This window comes from Hemitrygon akajei, chromosome 22 (assembly GCF_048418815.1).
Source record: "Hemitrygon akajei chromosome 22, sHemAka1.3, whole genome shotgun sequence".
Lineage (NCBI taxonomy): Eukaryota > Metazoa > Chordata > Chondrichthyes > Myliobatiformes > Dasyatidae > Hemitrygon > Hemitrygon akajei.
The window spans coordinates 32,956,340-32,967,229 of record NC_133145.1 but is presented as its reverse complement, the minus strand read 5'-3'; the positions used below and the strand labels follow the sequence as shown (position 1 = coordinate 32,967,229).

The following is a 10,890-nucleotide window of genomic DNA, read 5'->3' as shown; positions in this document are numbered from 1 at the left end:
TCTTCAACCCCTGACCAGTTCTGTCCGTATTACCTATGTGTTCAGTCCATTTAAGTTTCTGGACATTTGTGATGCCTCCATTTCTGCCCACCCTTACCCCGACCGAAGGTGAGGAATTTGGCAAACAGTAATGTCTTTGCTCACTATGTGGAGATGGTAGATGCTCCCTTGGCAATGTGCAGCTTAAATGTTACTTGTGCTTTACCAGTGCAAGTTTGGATGTTGTCCAGGTTTTCCTGAATGCGGACATGGATTCCTCCAAGATCTGAGGACTTCCAAATTTAACTGAATCAATCAATGTAGCTGTGGAAGCCTGTGGATTTATATTAAAGATCAATGGATAGTTTGCCCCGAGATGGAAACAGTCAAACCTAAAAAAAGGGGGAGAAGTATTAGAAATGGTGTACATGAATTTGAGAGGAGGGTGGAAGTTAGTGACAAAGGTGAAAAATCGTTGAGTTCTGCAAATTATCCACTACTCACTAATATTTATTATGACTACAACTGTCACAACTATTTAGACTACACATTTTCCACTCTGTCTCTTGTAACTATGCCATTCCTTTCTCCCAGGTTACCAGACTCTCTGTCTCCACTGAATCTGCTCTTAAGATGAGGCTTTCTGTTCCAGGACATTTGAAATGTCCTCATTTTTCAGGAAATGTGGCTTCCCTTCTGCTGTGGTTGATAGAGCTAGATATCACATTTCCTCTGCTTTTCATACGTCTGCTCTCACCCTTCCTTTTCCCAGACAGAACAGATTAATATTCCTTGGTCCTCACTTATCCCCCCAATGAGCCTCCACATCCAGCATACAATCCTCCATCTGCCAGCTGCAACGTGTTGCCACCACCAGCCACATCCTTCCCTCCCCACCTCTTTCCGCCTTCTACAAGGAATGTTCCCTCCGTGACTCATGGTCCATTCATTCCTTCAGAACCATTACCCCTTTACTTCTGGAACTTCCTGCTGCTCTCACAGTGGATGTAACACTTGTCCTTGCACCTCCTTCCCCACCACCATCCAGAGAGATAAACAGCCCTTCCAGATGACGCAAAGGTTCACACGTATTTCCTCCAACCTCATCAACTGCATTTGGTGCTCCCGATGTGGCCTTGATGAGACCAAGAGCAGACTCAGTGACCACTTCACAGAACAGCAATGCTCAGTCCACAATGGTCAGCACGAGCTCCCAGTCGAAAACCATTTGAATTCCCTTCCTCATTCCCACACTAACCTCTGTATCCTTCGCCTTCTCTGCTGCCCGGATGAAGCCCAACACAAACTAGGAGAACAACAAATTATATTCTGCTTGGGCAGTCTACAATCCAATTGCAAGAATATTGAATTTTCCAATTTTAGATAGATGACCCCTAATTTTCTTTATTTTCCCTCTTCCTCACCCCTGCTCCCATCTACTCCACTCCTTCTCATCGTCCCACCCTCCCATCTTCTTTCCCATCCTCGCCCCACCCTCTCCCTTCACCCATCTTTATCCCCTAATGTCTCTATCCACCCACTTACATGTAGGATGTTCACCACCACCCAACCTCCATCTGTTTCCTCTTCCTTTCACCTCTCCCCTTATGGTTCCCATTCTCACCTCAATAACTTAACCAAATCCAGAACAGGTAGTGTATGTCTCCCTCCAGCAGCTGTCTCCTATCTTCACAATCCCCTGCACCCACCTTGCTCCATCTGCTTTTTTTTTCTTTTTCTCCTCTCTCCCCCCCTCTCTCTCTCTGTCTGCCTCCAGTGATTATTCACCTCCCATTCTCTTCCATCTACACCCTTGTTCTCCTGCCATACTTGGCACTGCTAATTCTGATTGTCCCAATTCTCTGTTCTGATCCAGTGTTTGGACCTGAACATCAACAGTTAACTTCTTCTGACAGATGTCAATTGACCTGCTGCACTCCTCCACCACATTGTTTGTTGATCCATTTTCAGCATCTGTAGACCCTTGCAGGATTTGTCAGTGTTCAGTTGAACACAACAGAAATCTATTTTCCCCATTTGCTTTTTTTTAAAGTAGAATAGAAACATAGAAAACCTACAGCACAATACAGGCCCTTAGACCCACAATGCTGTGCCAAACATGTACTTACTTTAGAAATTACCTAGGACTACCCATAGCCCTCTATTTTTCTAAGCTCCATGTACCTACCCAGGAGTCTCTTAAAAGACTCTATCTTATCTGCCTCCACCACAATAAGTGTTAATAATTTACAATTGATTTATATTTTTCCTTTTTTTTTACCCTGGAATATACAACAGCTTTTGCAAATATCTGAAGCATGAGCTGGATATCCCTCTCCTTTGAATCTCATAGGAGTGGAGATTTCTGTTTGCCAGACTCTAGTACAACTCTGCCATTAATCTTCATATTTCAAGGAAATGACACATTTTAAAACAAAATCTCACATAAATCAAAAGCAACATTTAGAATTGTTCAGAGCATGCCAAGTAACAAGAAAGATAAATAAATCAAAGATCAATGAGACATTTTAATCCAGAAAGTCATTGCTCGGTTCATAAAACATGGGGCATGTAAAATTAAAATGTGCTACATAAACATTCTGTAGATTTATAAGAAAAATATGTAACATACAGAATAAATTTAATAGTAAGAATGAGTTAAATTAATTTCTTAATATTCCAGTTTTCTGACTGTAATATCACTAATTTAATGAGTAGTGAAGACAAAAAAATCATTCAAGATATCTCAATGAATTATTCACATTAAGTAAATTAATAAAACAATAATCTAACAAATAAAGAGAGTAATCATTTTATATTAAAAAATAAATTTGAGGACTGTACTTTTGAAAAAATTATTACAACACAGAAAGGTGAAGGCAGATATTGGCAAAGGAAACATATTGATTCCAATCAATTTAAAGTAAGATTAGAAAAATCTATATGACTTTCTATGTGAATCATACAATTTTCAATCAGGAATCCTATTTTTTCCCCCCATTTATTCCATGGACTTCATTGGCTGAGACAGAATGTCATTGTCCAATGTTAAGTAATCTTGAGAAGAAGGTGGTGAGCTGTTTTCTTGAATCATGGTAGTTTGAGTATACCCACAATGCTGATAGGAAAAGAGTTCCAGGATTTTGATACAGCAACAGTGAAGCAATGCCCGAGTACATCCAAGCCTGGATGGTGTGCGGCTTGGTAGGCGAATTCCAGGTGATGGTGTTGTTCCCACGCTTTTGCTGTCCTTGTCCACCTAGCTGGTAGAAGTCATACTGTAGGTTTAGAAGGTGCAGTCTGCGGAAACAAATATGAAGCTTTGCACTATTGTGTTCTATAAAATTATACATTAATGCGAAGGTTGGTAAAAGTTTGCTCACAAAGATATTAAACAGGGAACACTAGAACTGTGCAAAAATAAGAATAATCACTACCACTTACTATCTCTTTATTGTCTGTTGATCACCATATGATCCAGAAATGTGCCTGAAATGATTTTGTGTTTAATTCTAAATTTTTGTTCAGTTAATTAATTAGGTGATGCTTTTGGCCAGAGTATAATTCATGTTAATACTCCTGAATTAAGGTGAGAAAATTAAAATTAAAAAAAAAAAAATTAAACCAGACCTTTCACTCATCAGTCTTCACTGTTGCCAACAGTATATGCACATAAGATGATTTTGAATGAGGACAAGACTGATGAAGTTATGACTTCCTCATAAAACCGCCCAGTGCATCACCAAAATCAGCCTACACATCATAAAGGACATATTTTCAGAAAGGTGCCAGAAAAGGCCAGGAATATCATGATAGATTCCACCTACACTGTTCATGGGCTGTTTGTCCCACTCCCATGGGAAAAGGCTACAAAGCATCCACACCAGGAATACTAGTCTCAGAAACAGTTAATTACGCAAGTGACAGGCTGATCAACACCTCCACCCATGAACCCACCTCATCCAGCACCGCCACATACACATTACCTAGTGTCACTTCATACAATTCAGTCTATGCACTTAACAGTTTTATATTTATATTCATTGTTTTTAAAATTGTGTTCTTTATGCTTATTGTTTACATTATGCTGCATTATATCTGGAATAACCCTAAATTCATCCTCCTTATTGGCAAGAAACAATCCTGAATCTGGAATCAAATGACTTGATTTTACTTTTAATGTACCTGCGATGATCAGCATGCTATTCCACATTTTCTGGGGGGTGGGGGCGTGATGGAGGGGAATGGAATAACATAACTCTGGAGAATAATGCCTCACTTAACATAAGCTTTTCATTTGACAATAATTACCTCTGAATTATGATATTAATGTAGAAACCATTATTTAGAATGGCTTTTAGTATAGATCAGACCAAAATCTGCTTTATATATAGATGCCACGAGCATTTACACCATTGGTAATAATGAGAATTCAATATGTTTAAAAATGATATACTGTATACTCCAGGCGCATGAAAGAATGCTATGAAATACTCAGTGTTTTGACATTCATCGAGCGTGTTAAACAAAAATGGCTGCTTTGATCTACCTTATATGAGGTGCTACATGCGCAATGTTCTCTCTTCCGTACCGGTTGCTACGCTACCTGATCTTTAATGACAGATACGCAACCCTCTGCCGTTTCAATTAGTGGAGACGTTTTTGAGACCAATTCAATGGTCAGACACATCATAAAGCAACGCAGATAACCATTCTGTTAATATTGTGACTCCTGCTATTGAAATTTGCAACGCTGTCAGGATGATAAACGGATGACTTCAGATTGCTGTAAGATTTACTGATGAATTTCCGCAGAGGTAGCTCGGTTAAGGCATTTAGGTAGCATTGGAATTTATACCCATCCTACATTCAGGAACCTAGTGTGGTATTTCGTCTGCTAATCCTACGTGGGCTGTGTCTGTGAAAGCGGGCACTACTGATCCCACTAGGTGATGTAATGGCTTGCGTGTGATTTGGACCGAGTGTCCGCACGCCTCATTTTGCCTTATAAGGCCAATGAATAGCCTCTCTCAGTCACACGCTCCAGGTCAAAGAAACCAGATGTTGGATGACAGTGATAAGGTGGAGATGAACCAATTAAAATAGGAAGACTAGATAGACAGTGCCAAAACTATACTTGATTGATGAGTTGTATAAAGTCAAATTTAAGGGAAGTACACTAGAAAATTATTTGGTGGTTAGAAAGAACTCATTGGATTTTCATTCACGTGCGCAGAATTATTTAAACTGATTTATTTATTTAACAACTGCAATGCACAATATTTAGATTGCAAAGTAAGATTAATTGAAATAAGTTAACGTTATTTTTAACTCGGTTACACTAGAAGTTTTTCCACGTTGGAGAGACGGCTTGCTTGTTGGTATTTTGCACATTCGGCGTTAATAGACTGGAAGGCACAATAGCAGGACGCCGGGGATTTTGTCGGCGGGGGCGCTGCGAAGCCGATGGTATTTGCAGTATTCCCCGCACAGACAATGATGTCATTGGTTTGCAGGACACGGTTCACCAAGTCACTTCATCCCAGGGCACTTTAGCAAGTGTTTTACGCTTACTGACTTCATTATTTCAAAATAAATAAGAACATAAAATGTTTGGGTTTTTTGCAACATTTGAATGCAATTTGGTCAAAAAGGAGGAAAGACCGATAATAAATTATTCTAACTAGCTCACGTGCGCTCCCGCTATTGCCAATCCAACCTCCTCCCATTACCGCAACCTAACCCATAGACGGAAGTGTCCGGAAACGCTGCGGTTAATAAGAGAAAGAGCCAATCTGATTTGGGCTGTGCTTTGTATCTCCTTGGAGATGGGATGATAGGCAGGCTCAACAGCCAATTGAAATTGCAGGACGGCATTCAGCGGAAGTCCAAATGATTGACAAGCATATCGGACCAATTGAAGTTGGGAAAAGTATCCTCTTTTATGAATGAGTTGCCAATCAGTGATGAGGAGGGTGGGAGTTAAGCAATCAGCTTAGGTTGAGGTGGAGTTGCTGTTCGTCTCTTTCATTAGGGAGTTTTATACGTTAAAAGTGAGGGAAAATTGTGCTTCAGTGAGGTTAAAAAAAAACTGAGTGCATTGTTTTGGCGCAGTTGTTGCTTTGCGGAAGTTGCAAGAAACGTTTTCCTAGTTTGCAGAGGCACTTTATTTTAAACGAAAGGTAAAGTATTTGAGTTGTGGCTACATTGTGTCCTCCGCGGGATGGTTTTCAACTGAAACGTGTAACGTTGTTACCGTTATCTGAGGAATTTTTGTCTTGGTTCCATCATCCAAGGGTGAGGTCATTGAACCGCTTCGCTGAACCGAATTGTTTCAACTGAAGTTTAGTTGCAAATGATTTATTTATTTGGAGAAAAATATCTCGGAGCCGCCTTTTGTCACTTCATTTTGGAATTCATTTGACTTGTCTCTGCATTTTTTTATTACGTTAATGCTTACTACGCATTATTTAAAATTATCAACTTGTGGAAATTGTTATATTCAAGGCTGGAATGTATCTCTGAGGGCAAAGAGACTGCATTAAATGAAAAGTAAGCCCCATTCTGGAGTGGGAGCTGGTCAGAACTCGTAAAATGCACTTGCATGTGTCCAGTGAAGCACAATAGCAGCATTATTTTTTTTTCATAATTCTCGAACTGTGTGTTTGGAAATCTTCGGAAGTTGGCTCTGAAGGTACGCTGTGTGCTGGTCTTGCTTCAAATTTGAACTCCGCTAATAAATGTAGGGTAACTTTCGCTCGAATTGAGTGTTTTTTGTCCAAGTCATTCACATAGAATTGCTCTGGCAGCTACCGTTTATCGCATAGGATAAAAACAGCTGTGACTTGCATGTTTGTGTCCTAAGCATTTTGCACTCTTAATGATGCTGCTTGTTGTTCATGTTCTATTTATAGTGTCTGCATTTTATAAGCCCGATTGAAGACGCATTTTGTGTAGAGATCAATTTTAATATTATCTTTTTAAGGTTGATAACTGTTAATTAAAAATCTACAAATAGATGTTTCTATTGGCAGCGTCAGCCCGTATTTCCAACAGCGTTTAGATACGAGTATTTACTTTAGTCACTCTATGATTTTGAAAGATAACACTTGAAAAGCAACTGTTCAGTGAAGTCATTTGCATTGAACCTTAGTGAATGTAAGTGATTGTGTCGACTGTCTCTTCCATCAATGAGACTTCTCTGTTGTAGCAACCAGTCTCTCCCCCCCCATGCTTGTGTTCTTTCTTAATTCAAGCTGTGCTTTTTATTCTTAAATATTTTATGAATATTGAGCACCAGTGAGAAAACAAATGGCTATTGCTGACAGATGGTAATTTCTATTTATAAAAGTTGTCTCAGATTTTTGTCGGAGTAGCAGCTATTTTTGTAATTGTGCTAATGTGTTTTAATGGAATTTGGATGTTAACAAGGCCAGCAAAGTAGTTAGGAGTTGCTCCAGCACCTTCTGGTGAAGGCATTGCCGTGGTGGTCTTCCAGGTGTTAGATCCACGAGGAGAAAGATTGTTTCCAAACGGTGGTGTGAAATGCAGGGTCTGTATTCCCCTGTGCCCTCGTCCTTCATGAGTTTAATTAACCTTTTGAGTGATTTGCACACGGTAGTGGGATGGTTAGCACAACGCTTTACAGTACCAGCGACCTAGGTTCAATTCCTGCCTTTGCCTGGAAGGAGTTTGTATGTTCTCCCCGTGACTGCATGAGTTTCCTGCATGTTTTCCAGTTTCCTCCTACAGTCCAAAGACCCACCAGTTGGTAGGGTAATTGGTGATTGTAAATTGTCCTGTGCTTTAGCTGGGATTGTATTGGGGGATTGCTGGGCGGCGGGGCTGAAAGATTGAATGAGCCTATTCCGCGCTCTGTCTCAATGTTGAGAATAGTACGTTGTTGTGCCGGCAATGACAGAAGTGAATAGAGTACCAATCAAGTAGACTTTCTGATCAATACGGTGGTGCTTATGAAATTGATGTTGCATTGATCCCTGTAAATGGCAAATGTTTCTATACACTTCTAATCCTTTGTAGATGACAAGACTTTGCAGTCAGGAGATTTAGAGGAGGGACTTGCCAACAGTAACTGGTCTATAACTTGTAGTCACAACATTTTTGTGGCCAGTCTCCGATTTAATTTCTGGCAAGCAGTGAGTAGTCTCTGATTTGACTGTGGCAGACTTTGAGTGATACTGGTGAATGTCAAGCAAAAGTGATTGCACATTCCTGCAGATGGTAGTTGCCAACATGTCTTACAAATCCTGTACATGCCTGAATGTTCCTTTAAGTTGACTAAGTGCAAAGATAGCCTGTAATTCTGAGCAGGAATTCAACATTCCTCTTCCATCTTTGCTCTAAAGAAGTATTGAAGCAAGTTTGACAAAACATTGGAGCTGAGGTACTGGTGTGGGAATCATGAAGCTGAAAATTGATCTTAAACTGCGTCTATTTTTTTTTGGGTTCAATATTTCTCCAGCTTTTACAGCATCTTCCTTTTGATTCCACTACCCTGTTTTACCAGGGATCAGTGAAATCGAGTCCTGCCTCGAGGGCAGTCATACTTGTCTCTGCTGTTTTGTGTTATGTTTGAATTGGGTTGTGCTGAAGTCTAGGTTTCTGTCAAAGAGGGACGTCAGTGAGCATGTTGTAGGTTAATGTCACTTGATAGCCATGTCAGCGCCTTTCATGACTTGAGGGTGGGGTGCAACTTGGGAATTTTCCAGTAGCTGGATGCCAGTGCTGCAATTAGAATAGCTTGGCTAACTGTGTGGCTAATTCTCAAGCATGAGCCTTTGGTAGTTTGCAGCAGAATTGTATAGTCCCATCATTGCTGTATTCTATGCTGTTTTAGGATAACATGGAACAAATTAAATTGGGTGAAGTATGGTCTCTATGGCAGGCATGTATCTTGGGAAGAACCCAAGGTTAATTTAGTGATTTTGGTTGAAGTCTGCACTTTTACCTAATGTGTTCAAGAGCAGAGATTTGCTATTAGCGTCGCTGTTATTAGAGCTTCTACCCAATAGTTTGTGTGCTTTGTTTGCCATGATTAGAAATGGCCAAAAGTGTAGGTGCTAATGTTGTATGGATTTTTTAGCTCTGCCTGTTCAGTGAGAGGAGTCGGATGTGGCAGGTTCATACCTACTGCCACTCCTGGCATTTAATTCCTCACTTCATTCTGCTAGTGTATTATTTCCCATTTGGTTACATGACTGCTTGAGTGAGTTGCGTTCTGCTCATCCCGCAAAGTGTGGACGTTGGGCTTTATGCTGTAAGATGCCAAATGCAGTGGGAGGTGGCCTTGATGTGGTAATGTGGTTTCTTGTTGCACACTTAGAGCTGCATGACTTGTGGATTTGGTCATTGTTTAGTAAGGGTACGCAGTTCAATTGACAGCTTATTGCGAAGTTTTGGTTTTACTTGCATATTTGGTTATTTCATTTGCTCAGATTTTTCCTTTTTCCAAATTAAATGACATCATGTGAACACTATGAAATGAAGTGTAGTGCTTAGTGCAGTGAGGTGTGATGGGTAGGCAGAAAGGATGAGGTGGCTTTGCTCTTTATTTTTTAAAAAAAATCATCCTTGGAAGGAAGTGAAATAGGATCAGGTGTAGAATCCTTCTGGGTAAAGGCAAAGACATTGGGAGTTACATACAGGCTTTAAATAGTAGACGGGATATGGGCTATGAATTGCAATGAGAGATAGAAAAGGGTGATGTGTAATGGTCATGAGAAAATTTCAACCTGTAGGTAGATTGTGGAAAATCAGTTTGGTGCTGGGTCCTAAGTGAAGGAGTTTACAGAATGCCTATGCGATGGCCTTTTGAAGCAGCCTATCTGGATTGGGTGTTATGCAATGAAACACATTTGATCGGGGAACTCAAGGTAAAGGCTGCAATCGTAATGTGATTGAATTCACCCTGCAGTCTGAGAGGGAGAAACAAAAAGTAACACAGGAGTAAAAGTAACTATAAATTAATTAGGGTCAGGGTGTACTTGAAAGGGATGGGCTGGTGTTCAGCTTGCTGTCATCACTGCGCTGAATTGAGGCTGTGGCCTGCAGCTAACCGGCTCCTGTATCAGCTGTGGCTGGCTTTGTGGCTGAGGCCTCACTTTGGTGAGCTTCAGTTCTGAATGTCATTCCTTTAGTTTTCTTTGCATGATTTGCTTTCTCCTACACTCTGGGTGTTTGACGGTCTTTTTAATGGGTTCAATTTGGTTTCTTTGTTTTGTGGCTGCCTGTAAGGAGATGAATCTCAGGTTGTGTCGTACACATATTTTGATAGATGTGCTTTGAATTTTGAGAGAAGAGCTGGTCAAACTTGATTTGAAGGACTCTAGCGTGGATCACAGAGTTTCTGCCACGCTAGAATGGCTGGAGTTTCTGGGAGTAATTTAAGAAACACAGGATCAATTCATTGCAAAGGGGCATTCTGAAATGATGCAATCGAGGCTGATAAGGGAAGTCAGAGTATAAAATTAAAAACATACAATATAGTAAATATTGAAGCTTTTTTAAAAAAAAAACAACAGAAGGCAACTGAAAAAAGCTTCAAGGGGAGAAGATGAAATGTGAAAGTAGGCTAGCTGATAATATAAAAAGATACCGAAAGTTGTTTTTCAGGTTTAATTAAGAGTAAAAAAAAGATGCACGAGTGGGAAAATTACTCTGGAGAGGTAGTAATGGGGAACAAAATAAGTTGTACATGAACTCTTAGAGTATTTGCATCAGTCTTCACTGTGAAAGACATCAGTTACATTTCGAGTCAGTGGGTAGCAGTAAGAGTAACCATTGTTGGTAAGGTAAAGGTGCTTGGGAATCTGAAAGCTCAAAAGGTGAGTGAATTACCTGGACCAGGTGGACTTCATCTTGGGGTCTGAAATAGGTAGTGTAGGAGATCCT

At 40.2% G+C, this 10,890-nt stretch overlaps 1 protein-coding gene and 1 long non-coding RNA gene across 7 annotated transcripts in view; one reads left to right on the top strand and one right to left on the bottom strand.

Annotated features, from left to right (window-relative positions):
• Positions 1–2,487: 2,487 nt before the first annotated feature.
• On the bottom strand, positions 2,488–4,901 carry LOC140714877 (uncharacterized). The gene is made up of 2 exons (XR_012096015.1): positions 4,529–4,901; positions 2,488–3,279 (listed from the first exon to the last, which is right to left on the bottom strand). It is a non-coding gene; the product is annotated as an uncharacterized lncRNA (long non-coding RNA).
• A 1,082-nt stretch (positions 4,902–5,983) lies between these two features.
• LOC140714604 (myosin-10) overlaps positions 5,984–10,890 on the top strand; it is a 174,143-nt gene continuing 169,236 nt past the window's right edge. For all 6 annotated transcript variants that reach the window (XM_073025938.1, XM_073025936.1, XM_073025934.1 and 3 more), the window contains exon 1: positions 5,984–6,161. The gene's annotated coding sequence lies outside the window, so the exon portion shown is untranslated. The remainder of the gene's footprint in view (positions 6,162–10,890) is intronic.